Source organism: Misgurnus anguillicaudatus, chromosome 22 (assembly GCF_027580225.2).
Source record: "Misgurnus anguillicaudatus chromosome 22, ASM2758022v2, whole genome shotgun sequence".
In the NCBI taxonomy this organism is placed as follows: domain Eukaryota; kingdom Metazoa; phylum Chordata; class Actinopteri; order Cypriniformes; family Cobitidae; genus Misgurnus; species Misgurnus anguillicaudatus.
In genome coordinates, this window is record NC_073358.2 from 19157754 (window position 1) to 19181486 (window position 23733).

Genomic DNA, 23733 nt, shown 5'->3' on the forward strand with positions numbered 1-23733 from the left:
GGCTATTTGCTTTAAATGCTTCTACTTTGTTATTGGTAAAGGTTGTGTTAAAACAAAGCCATCTTTGGGCAGTAAGTAAGTAAGTTTATAAGGCCATCTGAGCATTTAATTTTAGTGTCCCCGAACCCATAATTGACAAATAAAATAAATATGTGGTGCTGAATCAGCATTGAAAAGCTGAGAAAAAGCGAGAGAGTGTAAAATGTGACTTCACAAGCATATAAGCTAGAAAGCTTCTGTCCTGTTTATAGTGACTTGAAGTAGGGCAGGAGCTGAAAACTCTTTCCTATTTGTCATTACTGCCTGATAGTTCAACATGCCCTGTATATGAGAAGATAATAATGAAGTTCACTTTTGTGAGAGATTTTATTTCTTTTCAAACACTTAAGTCCTATTCACTTGCTGATGCTCTGAGTAAGGTGAGTGGAAAAAGCGAGCTGTATTTTCCTTGGGCCAGAAACATTATTCAAGGCTAAGTGACCTCCATCTTTAGTGGCTACCTGTGCAGTCAATATCTCTCAAAGCCTCTGCTGACATGACTAATACTATATGACTCGTAGCAGTGAGCTGCTTAAAGGGTAGTTTTAGGCAGAAGTAATTACATTAAAATGACCAAATGGTTTCCTCCATTAACCTCGCTCTTCATGTCCCCCACAATCATTTCTCTTATTTCCGCAGCGATTTACAGAAATGGGAAGATACACTAGGAACACCTTATTATTGCAGGTCCTGGAATTGAATTACTCTCATCATTGGTAAAGCTGGAGAGAGTGAAAAACATAATTAAAGGCTGAAAAAACAGGGGCAAAGTAAATTTGCTTGTTGTTTATGTAAAGGGCGATTTATAGTCGTGCGTAGGTTCTACGCCGTAGCTACGGCGTAGGCTATCCGTAGCCTGTGCGTAGCTCTGCGTAGCCTGACGCGCACCTCACAAAAAATTTAACAGCGCGTCAGATCTACGCGGACCGCAAGCGCTGTGATTGGTCCACCAGAACCCCTCCCGTCAGGTAAAAAAAACTGTGTCATAGGTATTTCCGTTTGTGATGGTGAAAACAAAGATGGAGCAAGTTGAGGAGTGATTTAACTCAAACTGCATCAAAAGTCGCTGTTTATTTACTTTCATCATTGCTGGTCTTCTCAAATTATACACAACAAGTTGCTGTTTCTTCTTCGTTTGTGGGTTAACTTGCTAAGCTTCTTCTTCTTTCACGTTTGTGCTGCTACTGTGGTTACACGCGTGGATTCTGCCTACCAGCGGTCGCGCGTGTGTTTGCACGTCGACGCGGACGACGACGCGAAAGTATAAATGAAAACCGACACGGAACCTACGCCGTCGCTGCTACGCCATAGGACCTACGCACGACTATAACGAGCCCTTAAGTGGAGGCCCTCCTCTTTCTAACTTTTTTTTGGCAAAGGAGATTCTGTCATGTGAATCCAGGCAGGACTTAGGTTATACACATTGCGGTATGACAAGTTTAAATGTCTGTTCTAGAACAGTTTAGATTATTGCATAGGCCTCAAAATTCAAATCCATGTGCGATTGTCCCGAGTTATTTTTTTACCTGTGTATTTGGCAATCATTCTTAGCAACATTTGCATATTCGGATTTAATTCCGATGTCTCTTATATCCATATGTGGTTTCATTCTAAACAATTATCTAGAGGTGTCCTGCTCAGGTTTTTTTGCACACGAGTCCGAGTCATTTGATTTTGAGTATCTACAGATACAGAGTCCCGATCTGTTACTTCTATAATACATTAAAAAAGAATAAAGAAGAGCGAAAAACAGATCCAGGATGTTCCTTATTTTTTATTTAATTCTTATTTTAACATTCAACAACTCTGTGATCAAACAGCACTTCTGTAGCATCTCTGCAACAAAGTGATGTCATGCCGCACGCGTTGCTGTTTCTGTGTGGAGTCAAAAGGGTCTAACTCTGTGATGTTTAACTATAGATGTGTTAAAAAAATAATGAGAAATATATATAGTATACTATATACATTATGTACAGGGGTTACATTTGGATTTGTTTTGTGGGTGGGCTCTGTTGGGAGGGGGGTTTGAGGGGTAACATGTTTAATCCTGATGACAGCAAACCCACTGGTGTGTTTCAATGACATTTTGGACCTCTGATAGGATTTTATAAGTTTCAGCTTTAAAGCTGTGCCACAGGTTGAACCAAACTTTAAAACCTGACCTTTAAATTATGCAAATCTATGAGTCTGACACCCTATATGCATTTGTTGCACATGGCATTATGCACAATTGATCAAACTTTGAAGGAAGTTAAAAGAATCAACCTCCTTGACAAATTCTAGGCATAGGATAGGCTACCCAAAAAGACTCAATTAACAAGAAAAACAACATACTGATTCAGCAATATGTCTTATAAATTAGCCATAGCCTTATAAATTGTTTCCGCCGCCGGGAAACAGAAAAGGGACTGTTTACATGTGGTTGTTGTTTTTCGCTCGGTTTCTCTCAGAATAAATTTTTCCCATATTTGTAGGGCTGGACCAGAATATTTGAATATTCATTCCGTGGGTTGACATTCGATTTTCAGTTTTGAGATTCGAATATATATATATAAATATTTTACAGCGTTAATGCAGAGCTTTTGCCAAGCAGGAAGTGCGCTTCACGCTCCCGCTCTATAGGTGGCGCAGAGAGACCAACATCCATAGCCAACAGCCACCAAACTGCACCAGTGGAAGATCGCCTCAAACGGAAAATACGCTTCCTGCTTTGGCATTTACGCTAATAATGTTGTAAATAACGTTCAGTTTCTTGCAAAAACTGATTGATTTGCTTCACAAGACGTCAATATGTCACACAGAGTTATGGGGGATTACTGTTGTATTGGATATATATGCTTTAGCTCTTAAAGTGTGCGGATCTGTTGACTTGCATGACGGAGCACTGGGGTTTCTGCAAAATATCTTCTTTATTGTTCTGCTGATGAAAAAAACATATTGGATGTGTGGAATTTGATGTTGATGGTGTAAGTGTTATAAATAAACTTGATTTTAAAAGTATGCTACCGTTTTATTACAGTTTGTTGGACTACGTTCATTCATGCTTCAGACTCAAATATAGAGCGGAAGTATATACGCGGTTGTGAGGTATCTGAAAAAATAGTTCCACTATAGCAAATAACACGGATTGAAATCATACATTGCGCCAATATATTTGTTTTTAATCATCAACGAACACCACGAACCACTCGGTGAGCAGCACAGCCCCGAAAATGAACGCCAAGTGCCGTCCCAATGACATTCTGTGCATGGCCATTGACCTCCACTCTGAAGCAGTCAAGAGACGCCTCCAAACGAGCCGAAAAGTCAAGACACGACCCATTGCCAAAATGTCCGTGTCCATCACTGCGGTCCATCCAAAACAAAACAGAAATGAGACTCAAAGTGTTAAATACCGGAATTATCCTTTAACATATTGTAATGACATGAGTGACATGGCTATACATACTTTAATACTTTGTTTCTAGACTTCTATCTCTCATCTCTACAACGTGTCATGTCATGATCCTGTGCAAATGCATGTTCTTGAGGTTCTGAGTGAGACGCGGAGCTGCCTACCGATGTAGATTAAAGGGACAATATGTAGTTTTTTAAGTATTTTAATATAGTCAAAATCAATGTCTTTATTCATATTTATGTCCTCATTGGTGTCAAACTACCTCTGCCGATGATCTGACTTTTCTTTGAAGGCTTCCATGTTGTTTCGCCATATTGAAAAACTATAATAGCAGAGAGGGACAAAAAGCACTAGCCTACCGCAACGCGTTTTCGTTCAGAACATGTGAACCAGCTGCAACCGACAGGTAGATCAGTGATTACATAATGGCATACCATAGTTGCAACACGCATTTGGAAAATCAAGGTGATCGAGAGCACTATTCGTTTGAATGCAAAATACAATTTTACCACAAGATGGGGGAAATCCTACCTATTGTCCCTTTAACTGAGCACATGGTGATAAAAACGATCGATGCGTTGTTTAAATGAGCAGTAAAAACCCAGTTGCGCAATCCGTTTTTGCCGAGGGTGCCCCACATGCACGAGTGTGAAGCCTATGAATGAAAACACGTCATCATTCATTTCACGTCAGTTCACACGCACCAGCGCAGCTCGTATACTGGCTCAGAGCAGAGCAAGACCTTCAGCCTATGTGCTGGGGCTTAGCCCCGGATGGCCCTGGTCCAATTTAAACCCATGTATCAGAGTCATGATCGGGAGGTAACATCCGATTCCGATCGAGTCTGAAACCACGTGATCGGGTCCGATTTCCGATCATGTGATCGGATTGGGACATCCCTACAATTATCCTTTTTATCAGCTGTTTACATTTATGTATTTACATTCAACTTCCGACATCCATTTGGCGTGTAGAAAAAGTCACTTAGAAATGATAATTGGTACTGTCACACCCCCATTTTGAGTAGGGAGGGGGGTGGATGTGATGATCTTCAAATGAATATAACTGCCATTTTTGGTCTAGAAGCCTAATGTTGGTCTTGTTTTAAGGAAGATAATTTAAGGTTTTTCATTGAGTGTATGGAGGTAAAAATATTAAACAGAAAAACAGCAGTTTAAATTTATTTTAATAAATGAAAAGAATGCAATAACATGTTAATTTCATAAATACAATTATAAAAATGTAATAAAAACCTGAAGCCACAAGTCTCAAGTAGTTCCAAATTTCAAGGTAAAATCACAAAAAATAAGTTTGTGTCAAACTTTTAGTGGTTTTACCAACAACGGCCACTAGATGTCAACGGTGTGCTGCATACTCTTGTCACAAATTATTGAAGTACTGTCACTACATTATTATTACTGCTAAAAAAAATTGAAATATGAAAACTGCATTAGAGCTTTCCAATGATATATAGTTTGTCAACATTTTTGTAGATTTATACTAGGATAGCGTCATGAATATATAAAATTAATATGTCGGTCATGTACCAAAAAACTCATTACATTATTTCTATCATTAGATGATCTTGAAATATAAAAACTACATTCTGAGAGCTTTTCAGTGATATAAAGTTTATCAAGATTTTTGGGTTTAGAGTTGGGGTTTAGTGTTAAAAGTATGTAAATCCAAATTGTGCCTACATGTGGGCCCATGACCTTTTATTAACTGATTCTCACTACTTCATTTCTTTCCCAAAATGGGTATAATATATGACTACTAGAGCTTTCCAATGATATATAGTTTGTAAAGATTGTTTAAGTTTAGAATAGGGTATTAGTGTTATACCTATGTAAAAACAAATTGGGTCCACCCGTGGCCCCGTGACATTTTAGAAACTGATTGTCACTTTGTCATTCCTTTTTCAATATCCTGATAAATGAAAACTAAAATCTTAGAGCTTTCAAATGATATATAGTTTGTTATTATTAGATAAGAATTCACATGCAAAACACTGACGTAAACGTAGGAATCCTGTTGGCGGGACAGTGACATTTAGCATGAAATAAATGTTTTGAGGCACATTCTCTTCATAAATGAATCAATTACTCTCCCTACATAATTTATTTTATAAAACACTGTTGAAATGTGTATTCTAGAGGCTTAGACCTTTCCAACGCTATATAGTTTTTCATGATTTTTTTACATTTACATAAAAAATATTGAAGTAAACTTTGGTGTCTCATATACGGGAGGGGCAGCAGTTAAGAACCGACCAGCTCCTTATTATGCCACTGGTCTATTTAATCTGTTTATTATACAGCCACAGTTTTAGACTCTGATTGAAATCAGTTATTTTATTATATCATGATCAAACATATATGTTCATATGAATGATTAAATTAATATTATAATGGCACATTATATTCATTATGGTGCATACTTCATTATGAAAGACTCTAGATACAGTAAATAGTCTTATAAAGGATTCATTATGCTGTTCAAAGAATGTGTTGATCATATATTAGAACATGCATGCTAAACACCATCAAACGCTTCTGCTAATGCTATTGTATGCTCCTGATGCAAGCTATGCAAATAAAATAAAGTAAGAAGTAAAGTAATGCCATAAAAAAGTTGCTGACGTGTGTAAAAATGTATTTGTTCTCTTAATTCCTCAGTGTAATTGTGGACGTTACATTTTTATCTTCTGGCGATCACAAAATGAAAAAGGCTGATTATAGCACTATACTTCTGCCCATTGAATTTTTGAAAAGGTGACCCTGCGGACCATTTCAAAATATTTATCTTCTTACCTTTGTTTCATCTATCTATCGTATAGTCTCAAAGGTATTAGGGTAGTTATACCATGTGGGGTTTGCAGTTTCCATAAAAAACATTTTCACTTATAGGGCTCCACCGGGTTGGTAAATAGGCCCGAAAGATTATTTAGAAAATTAATATAAAATGTGTTTATGGCTTCAGGGAAAGCTGAAAGGAAATTTGTTCCAGAGGTAATAACTAGTCCATTGTGTTCACTTTCTTGATCTTGATGTTTCTTGACTACAAACTTCAGCATTCTTTCAATAAGTTGAACCCATGTGGCGTTGCTAAAAGTTGTATATAAGTACCATGGATAATTATTTTGTTGCTAACATTCATGCATAATGTGAAGACACCAGTCTATTCAGTGATGTTTATCAAATGTGTTTGTCTGTGTTTAAGTATTTTGGGCCTGTCCCTGAGAGCTTAAATATTATTTTCTACTTTATCAATTCTTTCCTCTTTTTCAACCTCACAGCACATTATGCAATGCGCGTCATTCTGATTCATGTAATGTCTGATTCAGTGACAGCAATGAGTAACCGATCCCCTTCTCCAGCCACTAACAAAGGCCTTAGTTCTTCTGTGTCTGACTTTACAGTCAGTGATGTGCAGACATGTACGTAGATAAGTACACACAGTACCCAATAACCCTGTGAGTCAAAACACAGAACATCTCACAGACAGATTCTGAGACAGGAACTTAGGAATGACTCATTTACTGTCTGTGATTTAAAGTAAAGGAACTGTATACAATAGGAATTGTATTTGTCTTTTACAAATTAATAATTTTACATTACCTCAAAATTTATGTATACTTTAATCTTTCAGCAATCTTTATACTCTACAAATGTTAAGAACCTTGCAAACTACTGAGAGCCAGGGGCGGATCTAGAAAATGATTTATGGGGTGGCATGAGAACTACGAGGGGTGGCAATGAAGAAAGCATCCTTGCATGGTTGTCGTGGATACAAGAAATTATATACTGTATATTCGGTGTATACACTGGACCTCAAATTTTTATAACATAAAAACGCAACAACAAATGTTCCTAGTACCCAAGCAGCTACCTTTAGCATCTCTACTGTAGCACCCTTTGTCTTAATACTAAGTTAATACATCTTACCATTATCTAAAAACACTGTCTGTAACCATGATGAGCAAGGTTGAACATAATGGTATAAAGACTGTTATATAAATAAAATATGTTTGCCTAGTTTATATTAATGTAAAACATGTTTGAAAGGCACACATCTCCTTCTCTCATAACCCTCTTCTTTAATCCTTTCACTCACTTCATGATGGATTTCTGTCTTTTCACTTCTTTTTAGCTCTTTGCCACCCATACAGTATGTTTCTTTCTTTCATGACTTCATCTACTCCTCTCCCTTCCACAACATATTTTTCTTTTTTTTGTACCTTCCACTCCCATAGTATTTGATTTTCTATTCTTTTTGGTTAAAAAAATGGATATCAGCCTTTCTTTTCATAGTATCCTGGAAAATGCAGCATTAAGTTGTCTTTCAAGCTTTCTAAAACATTCACAACACTGAATAGTTTTGTCTCCTTAATGAAGACAAATAAAAACATTAGGTAATATCATAACGAGCGATTTCATATATGCACGTATGAAATATTTTTATTGCTGCAGTAGCTAACAAGACATGACGGGCGGCTAACTCTAGAAGGAACTGCTTAAAAGATATTTACTGCTTACGCAAACTGCAGTTCAGTTGTTTTTTACTACCAAGCAACTACCTCAGGCAATATTAAACAATACATTTTTGTATTTTTATCCTGATGCAACATTTATCTGTAAAATATGACCGTTTTCAGTACTTTGATTTGCTGATGATGTGATGCTCAACTTAATCACTTAAAGACACTAAAGAGAAACCACACATTTTTTGGCAGCATGTGATGATGTGAGGTGCTTTATTACATCATAATTACTTGCTACAGACAAGAAGAGACTCTTCCTTCATGGGCATAAGTTGCACGTTCATAAACATTACATGTGAACAGCCCCTATGCTAATAGGATTCTGTTTCTCTCTCCCTGTCTCGTCCTCGACCCTGAGGACAATGAGACATACAGACCCAGTTCCTGCAAACGTGAAGGTCATCACACCGCTGATTTACTGACCGTCCTTCTACGAGATGCCAAGCCGATGCCTGGCCAGCGACCACCGGCGGAACCAGTTTAATTCGCTTAGCTGTTCACATAACCCGATAGTATTTATATGTATAAATATATATGTATCTCTTTCAAGGGTTTTTTCCCTCCTAGGAGTTTTCCCCCTGGACTAGCCATGAGGGTTTTTCTCCTAGGGTTTTTTTTCATCCCCTGGAGAGTCCGCCACCTTTGGCTTAACTTACTACTAGAGCCCGACCGATTTATCGTTTTGCCGATTTTATCGGCCGATATGAGCATGTCGCAGATATATCTGTATCGGCGTATAAGCCGCAGATATGCGCCGATATGAATGTTTGTTACAGAACACATTAAATGCCTTTGAAAGATGTAAGTACTTGTTTGTCCAGCAGAGTGCGCCATACTGGTTGCTAATGGCGACCCAGATCACTCACTGTAGTGACACCAGCCAATCCCCCACCCCCTTCACTTCAGTCAGTCTCTCAATTTAGGTGGCTGCAGTCACGCAGTGTCTTCTTCACAACATTTTTACACCTGGTATTAAGACGCGCTTTGGTCGATTGGATTATAAATGGACAAGAGAGACGCATTCCCGTTTACATTTGGTGTTTTTAATCCGTGTCTTTGTCGACTTGCGAGTTAAAACGCAAGCGGGAGAAATGACGCGAGACGGAGAAATGACACGTTTAAACTACGCGCAGCCGTGCACTTATATATCACTATATGGGATTACTGCTGCTTGTGTTGTTAGTTAACATGCTAATTTCAGAGCAATTGATTCAATAAGCTCGTCCAACTCTACACCCTTGCTAAATAAAAGAGGCGGAGCGAAGACGCTTTAGTTTTATAAAAGTCTAAAGTTTGCACGGAACCCTGGGTTTGTGTTATAAAAACGTTGTGCACAAGCACAACATTAAACATAGTGTACATTAGTATGTGCTCCGTCAAGCATTGTCTTCGTAACTGTGAGTGGCTAACTTATTTGTGAAGTACACAACTTACTGTAAAGCTAATATCAATCAATGACTTCATAAGTTTCTCTTTATAACGTTATTCTCGTCAAAACTGCAAATGATGCAAGTTTTATGTATTTTGTTCTCTTTGTGTTTTAAAGTTATTTATAATAAGTCAAGTTTACTGTTTAGTGCACTGATATCCAACTAATTTTGGATAATAAAGCTTATTGTTAACTTCTTGCCTATAGTACATATCTTTGTCACATCAATATAAGTGTTGGATCACCACATTTGTGAGTGATCATTGCATTGCATTGTATTTATTCATAGTATATTATGTTAAAGTATATAGTGTATTCTATGTACAGTACTTTAGTATAATATACTGTAGTATATACTGAACTATAATATACACACAAAGAATATCGGCCGATATATCGTTATCGGTCTTTTTTTACTCCCCAATATCTGTATCGGCATCGGCCCGAAAAAACGCATATCGGTCGGGCTCTACTTACTACTTTACTGTATACGTTACATTATTAATATGCTCGTTTTTCTTGGTTTCATACATCTATTTATGTAAAGCTGCTTTGAAACAATTAGCTATTGTGAAAAGCGCTATATAAATAAAATTGAATTGAATTGAACATTCTTGCCTTTAACCTCAATGATGGAAAAGTAACGTTTGTGCTTTTTATACTTTGTGCTTGCGTCCGCTACCTTTTTTTTGAGATCGTTGTACTTGCCATCGCTCTGAGACTCGAAAGGGATGGACTGCAGCGTGAGAACTGGGCTGCATGTGAGTGCCTTGGATGGGGCGATGCATCTTTTCAGGGCAGTTTCCAAAAGTCTCCAACCACACCAGAAAAGATCGCTAGATTTGTCCTAGTCGCGTTTTAATAAAGTCGCTAAAGGGGTCTAAAACGTTTCTTAATCTAGCGACAAAGTCACCAAGTTGCCAAGACTGCGCAGACTTTTTTACACTGTAATAGACTTTCTGCTCAGACTGACTGTTCGTGCTTGTGTGAACTCTGCTGCATCTGGTTGGCTAACGATGGAAATTAAGCCAATCATCATCAGCTATGTGGTTGTCCCACCCCCTCTAAGACACACACACCAATCATAGTCAGATATGTGTCTCCCACCCCTAAACGCATGCAGAGACAAACTACATTGCCTTTCTGGTTAAAAGAGCCTACTCGGGTATATATTATATATATTAGGATACCAGCGCTGGGGTGGCATACGGGGTGGCAATGCTTTTATTTAGGGTGGCAAATGCCACCCCGGTAGATCCGCCCCTGTGGAGAGCCAGTGGATAAAAATCTTTACCACAAAATAATTGCATTTTAAAGATTACCATTTGAGTTTGCAACCTTAATTCCTTAATTTTGGAGTCTTTTGAAGCATACATAGTATGTTGTTAAGTGTTGTTCTGTAAGAATCTACAGTATATTTATTCATAATATGGTTAGTTCCCAACAAACATGAGACTGTAACGGTGGCCCTTTTGGTTAAAGTTTATATATACAAAAAACAACAAAAAAAATGTCTGCTATAGGGGAAAATCTAACCCGTGTCGCAGGTCCGAGACACTACCGCGACGCCACAAAGTCACGTGACTAAAAGTTTTCTCCACACTCCCCAAATAGCCGCTAGTGAAATGCACTTTCAAAAAAAAAACTTTATTTAAATGTTCGGGCGCCAGACAAGACTTATCTTGTCAATTCATATGAGCTAAAAATAGCCCCCGGATAGCAACAAACCATCCGTTACACAAAAATACAACAACAGAACAACGAAGAAAAACACAATCGTACTCCAGTGATGCAGTTTGGTGCTGGTGATTTATTTCAGGTAAGTCAGATGAAAAAGAGGAAAAGTTATGTCAGTGCTGTATAAATACAAGCGGGGTATGGACTGCGTCATCTTGATGGGTCATTTTCCATAAGATTTCACAGAATGCACATGAAATAAAAAAGAGAAAACATTTGTAAATAATCAACATATAAAGCAGGTGACAAAACATCTAATAAACGCTCATTTTCAACATGAAACATACAAAAGTGGCAATTAAATCTTCAATCGTGAGTGATGTTTGAATGTTATGAGTGTGCGTGTGTGTAACAATGTAGGAATGAGGGTGGATACAACGAAGTAGCGTATGGGTACTAACCAAAGTTTACGGAAGTGGAGGTCCTCGGAGTGAGGTGTAGCAGCTCTCTGTCCTCATAACAGACGGGAAAACAATCCAGTTGTCCGTAGCTTATTTCAAGTTATCGACTGGAAATAATGCTCACACAATCCACAGCCAAAGCTCCGCGTTGCACTCGTCCATAAACTCAACAGCCATCATTTGAACAACATCCGTCCTCTCACGGCAGGCCCACACTCTCACCCAGGTAAACAAAAACAATGACGCAGTACTTCCGGATGCAATGCAGTCTCTTTTATTCACTTTTCTCCTTCCGGTTCTTCCAGGTTAGCTCCACCCATTACTCCTCCCTCTCTGATCGATTCGTGGACGCAAACATGAATAATAATAAGAATGTAAAAATATAGTGGCGGAAAGTTTCTGCACTGCCACAAGACGTCCAAAGGACGTTCAGATTATGTCCATATCAGGTCGGTCGGTCCAGAACCTAATCTGCACCTAATCTGCACGTCTAAACGACGTGCAGATCCAGTACAGTATTTGGACGTCTGACTACGACGTCTTTTGGATGTTGATATGCAGTTCAATAGTTGTGGGTCCGTTCTTGGACGTCATTTAGACATTCAAAACAGGTTCAGAAAAAAAAAATATATAAAAACTTATGCAATAAAAACGACAAATGAGTTCTGACTCAAAACAATGTAACATTACGTTTTTTTTTTTTGTGAAAATTCTTTTAGGTGATAAAATGTTATATTTTTATGAATGAATGTTCACAACGCGTGCCAAAATCTATTGCATTTCTTTTGTGTAATTTGCAAATTAAACCAAATTCAAGTGTGATTTACAAAAATAATCAACATTGCAATTCTAAGTTTAACCACAAGGGTGTGTAAAAGCTTAGGTGGCGAGGTGGCGCGTGATCTTTTTTTCACGTGATCAACAGACGTAATTAAGTGAGCCCCAGCCTAAACGTACTCAACGGATTCAACCTGCTGTGAACAGGTACGTTATGTTTATCCATTCCAAACAGTGTGTGTTTATTTTGTTTTGTGTACTTATTTTATTGTCAAAAATATTTTTGTTAGAAAACGTCGAGTTTTTCGAGAATTGTTTTCGATAAACGGATGACAGAATTTGACACCGCGGAGAATAACGTTCCGTAGGCTATTTTCAGACTTGGTTAGTTGTTATTAACGAACTGATGCCTTGGTTAGTTGTTATTAACTGACTGTTAATATGTTCGCGTATTAAATATTTTTCAGTGAGTTATTTTAGACCGTCTTGGGGAACTCGTTTATCTCTTTCAGTCCGAGGGGATCTCGTTCCTTAATAACAGCCATGTGAAACTAAATACACGGTCGTAAAATTGACTTTTTCTTCCCACACAAAATATGACATCCGTCCTTTTATAATATTAACCATTTGAATGCATTTTTTATGATTTTGTCTTAGTGACATGCTTAAAAGTGGGCTTCTATGGTAAAAGTTCACCTGTCAATCAAAGAGCTCAGTTCAAAGCGCACAGGCACTGTAGTAACGTTAGACAGGTTTCTAACCTTTGGAATTTAAACAAAATAGAATAATTGTTTTTTCTGTTTTTTCAGTGATCGATTGTCATCTGATTTTTGTAAGTGATCAATCTAGAAGTCATACTGATTTGTCATGTTCTTAACATACTGTTTAGTCAATAAAGATCAATGAAAACTGAATGCATATTAATTTACAAAGGTAGTTGCAATATATTTGACTTCTTTTTCTCCTTTCTGTTTTTGTGAACAGGACCTACATACACCACAAAGGCTCTTTTCAGAGCCATTTTACCAAGCATCTTTGCATCTTTGTACAGTAAGTATTTGTTTTGATTAACCTCAAAGAAAACAAAATACATTTTAATATATGCTGACGTTTGTAAATCTTGCTCTTTTTCAATTATGTTTCAGTAGTGCCGGTTTTCCTTCAGTAGTGCCAGTTTTCCTGAGGTAATTTAAGATCTTTTTAATTAACCATTTTGTTCAATTTCATGTAAAGGTCCCGTTTTCCGGATCCCATATTCCAAACTTTAGTTACAGTACCATGTAATATTGCTGTTAGAGCATAAATAATACCTGCAAAATGATAAAGGTATATTTTCTCTAATACAATTCACCTTTCAAAGCCTTCAGTGACCTGCCGGTTTGTACTACAGCCCCCTACTTCCTGGTTGAATGATGTCAATATTAGAGGTGTTTTTTTCTAACCTCCACCCACAAGAATATATCAGTCGCCAGATAAGCTCAAATGCAGTGTTGCCAGAGTTGATGGTTTCTACCCCAAAAACTGTCCAAAACCCGCCCAAAGGCACAAAAAATGCCCAAATACATTTAATCAACATTTTGATTCAATTTGATCAGCATTTAGTTCTTTAACTACCACAGTTAATGCACTACACTATAGCTAGCAATTAAACACCAGCAGCTACAGAATCACAATAGTAAAATGACAACATAACTCGTTTACATATACAGCTATATGCCCCTCACCACATGCAAAATGCACATTTACAGTGTATATTTAAATTGTTTTGGGATAATACAAATATCTAATTCTTTATTAATAAATTCAACAATGTCTGATTTTATCTATTTATATTATTAATAATAATATACCTGTATTTTACTCCTTATAAACAGGTGTGTGAGTGAGAGCTAGAGATCGTATAGGCTAACTTTTAACGTTAAATGCACAACAATAATTGGCTGTATGTTAACATGCAAGGATGCTGAAAAGCACTATGAACATCTGAACCTTTCAGAACTATGTAGCATACGAATCATTTTGATTTGTTGATTCTTTGTTATTTATAGGGGCGGTTTCCCGGATTAGACAGAGCTGTCCAAACTGAAAACAACTTGCAGTGACATCTTAAAACACATCAGTGCTCTTTGTTTTGGTTCAAAATGCACACAAGTAGGGGTGGTTTCCCGAACGGGTATTGTTTTGTGCCGGGATTGGGCCTTGGTATGGTTGGGAATTATGACTAGTTTTCAACAGACATGCCTTACTAAAAACATTACTGGTGTCCATTTTAAGGCTAAACAAAGGACACTAATGTATTTTAAGATATATCAGTGCATGTTGTTTTCAGTTTGGACAGCTCTTACATTTATTTTAGTCTAGGACTAATCTAATCCCTGTCCGGGAAACCGCCCCGTAATGTTTTTAGTAAGTAATGTTTGTTGAAACTAGTTATATTTCCTAATTAAACTAAGGCCTAGTCTTATCTTAAGATAATCCCTGTCTGGGAAACCACTCCATAATGTCCCAGTTAAGACTGCATATATATATGTCACACCCAGGGGCTGGCTATGGTTTTGGCTAAAGCCACGCCCCTTTTCAACTTCCACCTCGAGGAGGTCCCCAAAACCAACCCTATGACCAGACAACAACGAGGATGAGTAAGTATAAAAACCAGACTTTATTTATTTAAAAGAAATTTGGGGGAAATGGGGGAAAGGGCAGTTAAAATTTGGGTCTCTGGCTCTGCCCTCCAGGTGGGCTGCGGCCAAGGCAATAACGGGAAGAGGGGGAGGGGGCGTAGAAATCAGGCTCCTGCCTTGTCCCTTTTATCCGTGGCGCCCTCCTTTTCCTTCCTGGAGGCAGAATAAAAGCAAAATGAGTGTTGACGTTGTTTTTCCTGTCTGCGTACCTTTTCTCTCCTCACGGGGACTTTCCACATGTGCTTTTACTGTTCCCTGTCGTATCGTTCACTCTTCCTTTCTCTTGCTCCACAGATGGCGGCTGGGGCACAAAGGTACAGTTAGTTCGACTTGGTTTGCTCTCACCTCTTTGCTGGTTACCACTCACGGTAAGTACAGGTTTCACACAGTTCGTTCTCTTGGTGCTCACTCTCTTTCTCCACAGGCAACGGCTGGGACACAAAGGCACAGTTAGTTCGACTTGGTTTGCTCTCACCTCTTCGCTGGTTACAGCTCACGGTAAATACAGGTTTCACACAGTTCGTTCTCTTGATGCTCACTCACTTTCTCTTTCTCCACAGGCAACGTCTGGGACACAAAGGCACAGTTAGTTCGACTTGGTTTGCTCTCACCTCTTCGCTGGTTACAGCTCACGGTAAGTGCAGGTTTCACACAGTTCGTTCTCTTGGTGCTCACTCTCTTTCTCTTTCTCCACAGGCAACGGCTGGGACACAAAGGCACAGTTAGTTCGACTTGGTTTGCTCTCACCTCTTCGCTGGTTACAGCTCACTGTAAGTACAGGTTTCACACAGTTCGTTCTCTTGGTGCTCACTCTCTTTCTCTTTCTCCACAGGCAACGGCTGGGACGCAAAGGCACAGTTAATTCTCTCCTGGGATCCTCCTTGCGTTCCGTTTCGGTGCGGTGCGTTCTCCGTCCCTGTAATCAACAGACTTGAAAAAGGGGTCCAATGAAATACAACCAGGTGGCAGACTTACGACAATTGGTTTCTCTCAATAGGTCAGATCGACAAGCAGTTTTCCATGTAGCGTCGGGGACAGACCCTCACGACGAGCTCGATGGTCACAGAGGGGTGGATACGTCGCACCGTCACACCAGGCCGAGCGCTGCCCTTCTCTTGTTACCGTTAGGCGATCGTACACCGAGCAGGGGCGCCCCTTTGTAGAGACCACGGGACGGCGGAATTCCTACACCTCACTCTCTGCAACAGTAAGTATTACGTAAATAAAAGCATCAACAGTAGCGACCTTTAGTCGTACTCACACGTACACCAATCGTCCAGCTCTTCACCGCCGTTCTTCAAAGGCACCCCAGACGTCTGGACAGGAGATCGTTCCGTAGCACCGCTCCGTTACTTAGGCCAGAAGCGTGTTCACAACATATATTCGGATATTCTTCACTAAGGCCGGCAACCTCTTCGTCTTACTTTGACAAAGTATACGAAGGCGGGGGTTTGTCTGACAAGACACACAGCAATACACAGCAGTACACAGCACCACGTCAAAAGTGAAAGTTTCCACAGCACAAAGACTCACCCACCACGCTCAAGTGTACACAAAGGACGCCCGTCTCCTTCCACTTTGCCCAGGTCCGATTGGTGGTGGAAAATACGGCCTAGCTGATGGTCTCGTCGCTGTGACTAGCTTCCGTTGAATATTCCCTCGGCTCACCCACCACGCTATCTTAGGGGTAGGGCCGCCCTCCTTCTCCTGGAGGTATCCACTAGAAAGACAGGTTAGTATACAAAGCGTCTTCACAAAATATTATTACTCACGAGTACTGTGAACTATTTGTCTCACTGTCCTTTGCTCTGGTCCACACAACAGGCGACGTCAACCCTGCAAAACAGGGCGTTTCTTCCAGCGTTTCCACAATTCACTTGCAGGTTTGTACTCACATAAACTCCGTTCTTCTCCTCGTGTTGTGTCTTTGTTTACAACATTTTCCGTTCGTTTTTCAACCTTTAAGGTTCACAATGTCTCTCCAACTATACCGCTTCAGCCTGGGAAAGAGAGCCGGACCGCCACCAGCAGCGTACCAGATGAGTACACGCAGCACTTCAACACATCAACAACCAGCCTCTAACTGTGAATTAAGCTGTTCTTTTATACTGGCCTGCTCAGCGTGTCCTCTAATCATCGGCGCTCCCGTTAACTAGGCACAGCTGTATCCAATTCGCCGATTTTCCCTCCCGCGGCGCTACCGGAAGTTCCGGTGTTCTTCCTTTCCGGCCCGGGCGGACTTCCTTAACTTTGGTTCTGCCCCTAAAAGATTTTTAAGGTTAGTCATTTTTTTTTTAGTTTTCAGTGCCATTCGTCTCAACCCTGACTTCCTAAATAGTCTAAATTTGAATACAAAAATCTGGGCTTGATTTGGTTTTTCTGAAGGTGTTTAAAAGATTTACTGTTTTTGATCCTCTGGGTCTAAACGACCCTACAATGTGAATAAGTCAAGTTACAATTTTTTAATAGTTTAATTTGTCGAAAAAATAAATGCATCCAATATTAATGTGAAAATAATGTACATGTACAAATCCCCGGTTCTAGAGAACAAACGTACATACTTTCTTAAGCACACACAAACACACAAGTGTGATTGTAACGTAGAGTTTTTTTTTTACAGATGTTTTATATACATCAGGGTTACCCTGATATACATAGTCATCATTTAGTTATTATTGAAGAGCCACACAGATCCAAAATCGAAACTGACCTGTATTGCAGTGTGTCATGTAGCTGTCCATCAATGTAAACAATGTGCAAAGTAGTTGAACCAAAAAGTGCACGATTAATAAAGTTATTGGCTTCTAAAGTAGGGAGTCGACTCTGACTCACTGAAACGAGTCGTTATATGGACTGATTCTCCTGCCTGATATTTTCCACGTCACACGAACACTTCCACGTCACACGAGATACTAATCTCCGCCTACAGCCTTGCCTGCGGGAGAAACGAAAACTATTACCTGCCCACAGCTAGTTAGTGTGTAAACATCATGCTGTGTTTTCAGTTTGTGCTGTTTTCACTACCAAAGGAAACATTTTCAAGGAGGGTATACAAAATATTTGGCTGTGAAGAATCTGTGGTTAAAATTAGGGGTCGACCGATTATCAATCTCTAGAGGTCGATATTAAGCATTTTGCCGACTATCGACATCGGACATTTTAAAAGCCTATTTGCCGATAATGTAATTTGATTTTGAAATGCACTATTTCGGCTCTGACGCAGCCATGGATTTAGTGAGAGCTGTCGGAACACGGAACAGGGCACTCTATACGCACAACCGGCGCAGCGTCATCAGTGTTGGGAGTAACGCATTACAAAATATAATATATTACAGTACCAGGCAGGGTGGACAGATAAATACTCGACATGTTTAATCTGAGTGATTTCATAAGATATTTAGGCCTGCCGGCTGTATAAAAACGTTGCTTTGTTTCGCAATTTTGAATGAAGCCAATGGAAGGTCTGCTTTTTTATCCCCCAAAAAGGGGCGGTGACGAAATTTACAGTCAAGTTCCCGGATGTGCCGGTAGTCCGTATTCAGTTGCCTACAGCAATGCCCGCCTACTGCCCATCTGATTTGTTGGGAGTCATGAGTCCGGCCAATCAGTGCAGGAGGCTGAAGACACAGCAGAAAGCGATTGCTAACTCGAGCTGCTTTGCAATGATTTCGCTCTGTGAGTTGACACTGCAATACAAGAGTTTAGCACGCGTTTCAGGCAGTTGACCGAGCTGGCATTTGCACGTCATAGTAAGTCATGTCATTTTAAAAATACAAGTGTTGGGATTCGGTTTGTGGGTTTTTGAGATTTATTATTTCCTTGTCATGCTTTGTTTTATTTTACTTATTGCTACCTTTTGTTTCTTGTTTATTGTATTAGGTACTGTTTTTGATTGGGGTCTTGTCTTTGATTATGGTTTTGATTTGTATCATATCTTGTTTTGTTTCTTATTCTGTCTTTGTATTTGATTAGTATTGTTCCTGTGGTTTAAGTATTATTTCTAGTGTTTATGTTTGAGTCTTGCCTGTGTCTCCTCGTGTTGATTTATTGTTACCTCCTAGTCATTTGTTACCCTGGTTACTCATTGTCTTCTTGCTCCTCCCTCTTGATTGTTGTCATGGTGTTTTATTGTTCTGGTTATTTCATTGGTTTACATTGTGTATTTATTGACTTCCTGTTCACTCCCTTGTCACGGTCCATTGTGTTATGTTACAGTGTTTTTGCCCAGTGTTCTCGTGTTTTGTTTGCTTACCTGTAGAAATAAATTTGTTTAACTGCATTTGGATCCATCCTCTTCTCATCTGTGTGCACATCGTGACAACAAGCCACTTTAAAGCATAAAGAACTTGACCACTTTGGTCTTCACTCAGTGTGCTCTTATGCACGCGCACACAGCCGCCTGCTTGCAACAAGTAACCGATCAAGTTATTTTTTGCGACTTATTTATTACACAGAAATGTTCATATACACACGGGTATGCTTAAATGCCTGTCTTGAGGACATATATACTTAAGGAATAGGCTGTTGAACCAACTAATTGTGCCTATGATATGGTATTAATGTTATAGTTTTATGAAAACATTTGTAGTCTTTTTAAAAACATACAGAATGAAGCTATGAAGGCAATTACATTAATTACACCTATTACATAATACAAATTGTTTAGTTAATCATTATATCCATATGATTAGGGATGCTCCGATCTGGATTTTTGCAGCCAATACAAATTACCGATCTGTTATCTTCGCGATCGGCCGATACCAATTCCAATTTTTTTAGCTGATATGCAAGCTATTTGATGACTGTAACTGTTACATTTTTTCTAGATAAAGTAATACCACAGATGTTGCCTTTGTTATATTACTTACAGTAATTGGGTATATTATTGTTTTAATAGAGAATCAAATAAATTAGCACTCTTCTCCAAAGAGATATTTAATATCTCTTTAAAAACGTTTGTCTCCTAAGAGTACTGAAAATAAAACACTTCACAGTCTTTACTGCATTCGTATGAAGTACAGTTCCTTAGTCAAGAGCAGAGTGTGATTGTATTGAGAGATGAATTATGATACTGTAGCTTTAAGACTTGAGAGAGAACGCTCTGTTCACGTGCACTGATGACAGGCTGCTGTGTGTGCGTGCGGCGGCTAAATGCAGACAAGAGCAGCTGTGAGGAAAATGAACGTTTAAACGCTCAAAACTCGAGTCATTTAATGCCATTGTTGGCCGATTGATCGGAGCATCTCTACATATGAAAGTTCATCCATTGATGTGCAACATGATTAACTAAATAGTTCTACTATTGTATGCAATGATAAAATCATCAGAAAATAATTAATATATTTAATTCAATAAATTTTTATGTATATATAGTTTATTGGTGCTTCCTGCTCTTTTTTGTTATTATTAATATGATTGTTATAAATCAGAAGAATTAAAAATGTTTCAAAGTATTGAGAGTTTTTGTCAGACCCTGAGTCTTAATTTTGACATTAATATTCATTTTTACACCAGCCATATCAGTTCAGAATATCAGTTGTCAGTCTACTTGATTAGTAATAATCGGTATCGGCATTGGCTCTGAAAAACACATATCGATCGACCTCTAGTTAAAATTAATTTTTAACAGAGGGATTTATTAACTTAGACGTTTGGCAATGAAAGATGGTTCAGTACCCACTTTATTTGGAACAACATGCGTCTCCTAACCACAACCTGTAAGTGTGAGTGTATGAGTATAGCTACATACTTGCTTAAATGAGTGTAAAATGTCTATCATGGTTTTTATTGCTTGGATTAATGATGAATTATATCGTCGTTTAAACTCTGAGAGTCACGTTAGCAAGCGGTTAAGGCATGCTCACTTATTGTTTTGCTATTGTTTTGTTTTGTTAGTTTACATAAATGCTTAAATGAGTGTAAAATTGTTAGTTTCTATCGTCGTTTTTACTGCTTGGATTAATGATGAATGATGGAGTTGTTTAAACTCTATATATACTGTCAGAGAGTCACGTTAGCAAGCGGCTAGCGCATGCTCATTTAGGTTTTGATATGACCCGGTTAGCTTACATAAATGCTTAAATGGGTGTAAAATGTTAGTTTCTGTTGTCGTTTTTATTTCTTGGATTAATGATGAATGATGTGTATTAATGTCGATTAGGGATGCAGCGATTAACCGTTTTCACTATTAACCGCGCTTTAAAATGTCACGGTTAAGTAACCGTAAAGCCTTCGCTACACCGCGTGTTTTTGTTTCACGCACACACACACACACAAACCAGATCCACGAACCACCAAGAGGCGCGTGCGTCATGATGCACTGTATGACAAAGCTCCGCGTTCAAAAGAATATGTGGCCGCGTGACGTGTCTCTTGGTTGTTCGTGCATCTGGTTTGTGTGTGTGTGTGTGTGTGTGTGTGCGCGCGCGCGCACCTACATGAGTACGTGAAAGAGCCACACTCCATGTCTGTACAGCATTAAAAACCTCCTGCTCGCGGATCAAACCCGGGCGGGGCTCCTGGTGGTCTGACTGCATTTCCTTAGGTTGAATTATTTTAACGCGTTTATGATTAATTAATGAATAGCTTGAGTTAACATGTTAATCTTGCCACCCCTGATTTTTGTGTAATATTAAGCTACACCTGTCAAAATGACTCGCAGTACCTGGGCCAGGATGACCCTGTGTTATTATTCGTTTTGAGAACGAATGAATGAATTCGTTTTACTTCAAACAAACCAAAATAATATACATTTATTCAGTCCAAATGTAAAATTACATTTATTCAAAAGATCATTAAAATGAACAGCCTACAGGTTTCAAAAGACACCTATAATGTTTAAGTCAAAGCCAGCTAAGTTATTATTATTATTATCATTTGTCCAAGAATTGTAGAAAAATACACAAACTGAAAATACAGAAGAATTTAGCAATTGTTAAAACATTTATTCATGTGATTTTATACATTAATGTTGTAAAATAAATGAATCCTTAATAACCGTACAACCGTGATTATTTGTCAGACTATAACCGTACCATCAAAATCTATAATTGCTGCATCCCTAATGTTGATAATGTCTTCTCAGTAAATCATGTTAGCACTAGGTCAATACATGTTGCACTATTGTTGGTCTGTGCCACTGATCTGTGGTCTGCGCGGAGACTCTGTCAGTTGTCCAATCAAAGCAGTGTAGGCTACTGAAAGGTGGGGTTTAAGCAGACTGAGTCGTTGAATGACTTCACACGAATAGTTTGGGGATCTCTGAGAAATGGGTTAATTTTAAATGTATATTTTGGGAAAATTACAGTGTTTTTTGACCTTGCATGCATTTAAACCTGTTGTCCGTGACTAATTAAAAGTGATAGGACGCTTAAAATTGTCATCTTACTGGCTCTTTACTATAATACATAATGTTTAAAATGTTTTAAATATTTTTTGTTTCAATGAAATGATAAAAAAAAATTGTTTGATATAAACATGGCTTGAATTGCCTTTTAATTCATAATGTCATGTCAAGAATAGCGTTTTTACAATATTAATAACTATAGATTTATATCTAAATTAACTATATATTATGTAATATTATTTGTAATTACTGTAGTAAGTAAAAAAATTAATCTGTCAATATAGGTATTACAGTAAAATACACTAAAAATAAACAAGAAATAGACGTGCTGCCAGTACTGTAAAAATACAGGGAAATTGTTAACAGATGATAAATCATGAGGTGAAAATTTAAACCTAGAGGACAGTTGGTACAGTGCTGCAAAAGCTATGAAGTAAGGGTGTACAAAGGATTTAAACCTTGCTGTTTTCTTATAACATGTATGTGTACTTGGTGTATGACTACAGGCTGCTTTTGCATATTTATATTTTTTGTCTTTCCATTTTTACAGGTGGAGTAATGGAGTAAAGATGCAACGGAGCAGCTAATAAGAAAACATGCTTAAGACCATCTTAAACGTGCACCATCAAGAAAGGGAGGGGTACACAATAAACATTTTTTTAACATTACTTTTTGAATAGATGCACTTTTTAACTTTTTTAAAGTATATATATTGTTTATTTATGTTGTTTTTAAATGTTATAATTGTATTGTTTTTATTTGTTGTATTTAGCTTTTATGCATTTGTACACACACAAACACACACACAACCACATTTAAATAAGTTTTGAATAAATATGTTTAATGGAGTGCAAAGTGTGAGTCTTTATTTAGCTAAATGATGTCTTAAATGAGTCTGCAGTTGACATTATAAGACGTTGAAAATATGTCCACAATGACCACATTTCAACTAAATTTGGACCTTAAAAAGACGTCCTATAGACATCATTATTGGACGTCCAAAAGACGTCAGAAAAAGACGTCGGAAAACCTTTTATTCTGCACCCTGATGGGGAGGTTTTTTCAACGTCCGACAAAGACGTTGAAAAGACGTCTTTTGGACATACTTTTGCTCAGTGGGTTTCAGTGAATTAAGTCATTGGCTCCAGCCAACAATTCTGTGAATCAATATGCAGCACACTTTCTGTTGCTGTTCACTGTCAGCCAGGGACTATTTTCCATGAGAAGGAAGGCTATTTGTGATTTTACTTCATAAAAGTTACATTGATAAATACAGTATATACTTTAAGTAAGTAAGTAAGTAAGTAAGTAAAATTTCTTTATATAGCACTTTACACAGACAAGAATCACAAAATGCTTCAGAATAATACAATAAAAATTTAAA

General features: G+C 38.2%; 2 long non-coding RNA genes across 2 annotated transcripts; one reads left to right on the forward strand and one right to left on the reverse strand.

The window, feature by feature from the left end:
• Positions 1-11198: 11198 nt before the first annotated feature.
• On the reverse strand, positions 11199-11854 carry LOC141358780 (uncharacterized). The gene is made up of 2 exons (XR_012365197.1): positions 11547-11854; positions 11199-11299 (listed from the first exon to the last, which is right to left on the reverse strand). It is a non-coding gene; the product is annotated as an uncharacterized lncRNA (long non-coding RNA).
• Positions 11855-12444: 590 nt separating this feature from the next.
• LOC141358781 (uncharacterized) lies at positions 12445-23542 on the forward strand. The gene is made up of 4 exons (XR_012365198.1): positions 12445-12530; positions 13308-13373; positions 13469-13507; positions 22900-23542. It is a non-coding gene; the product is annotated as an uncharacterized lncRNA (long non-coding RNA).
• Positions 23543-23733: the final 191 nt, after the last annotated feature.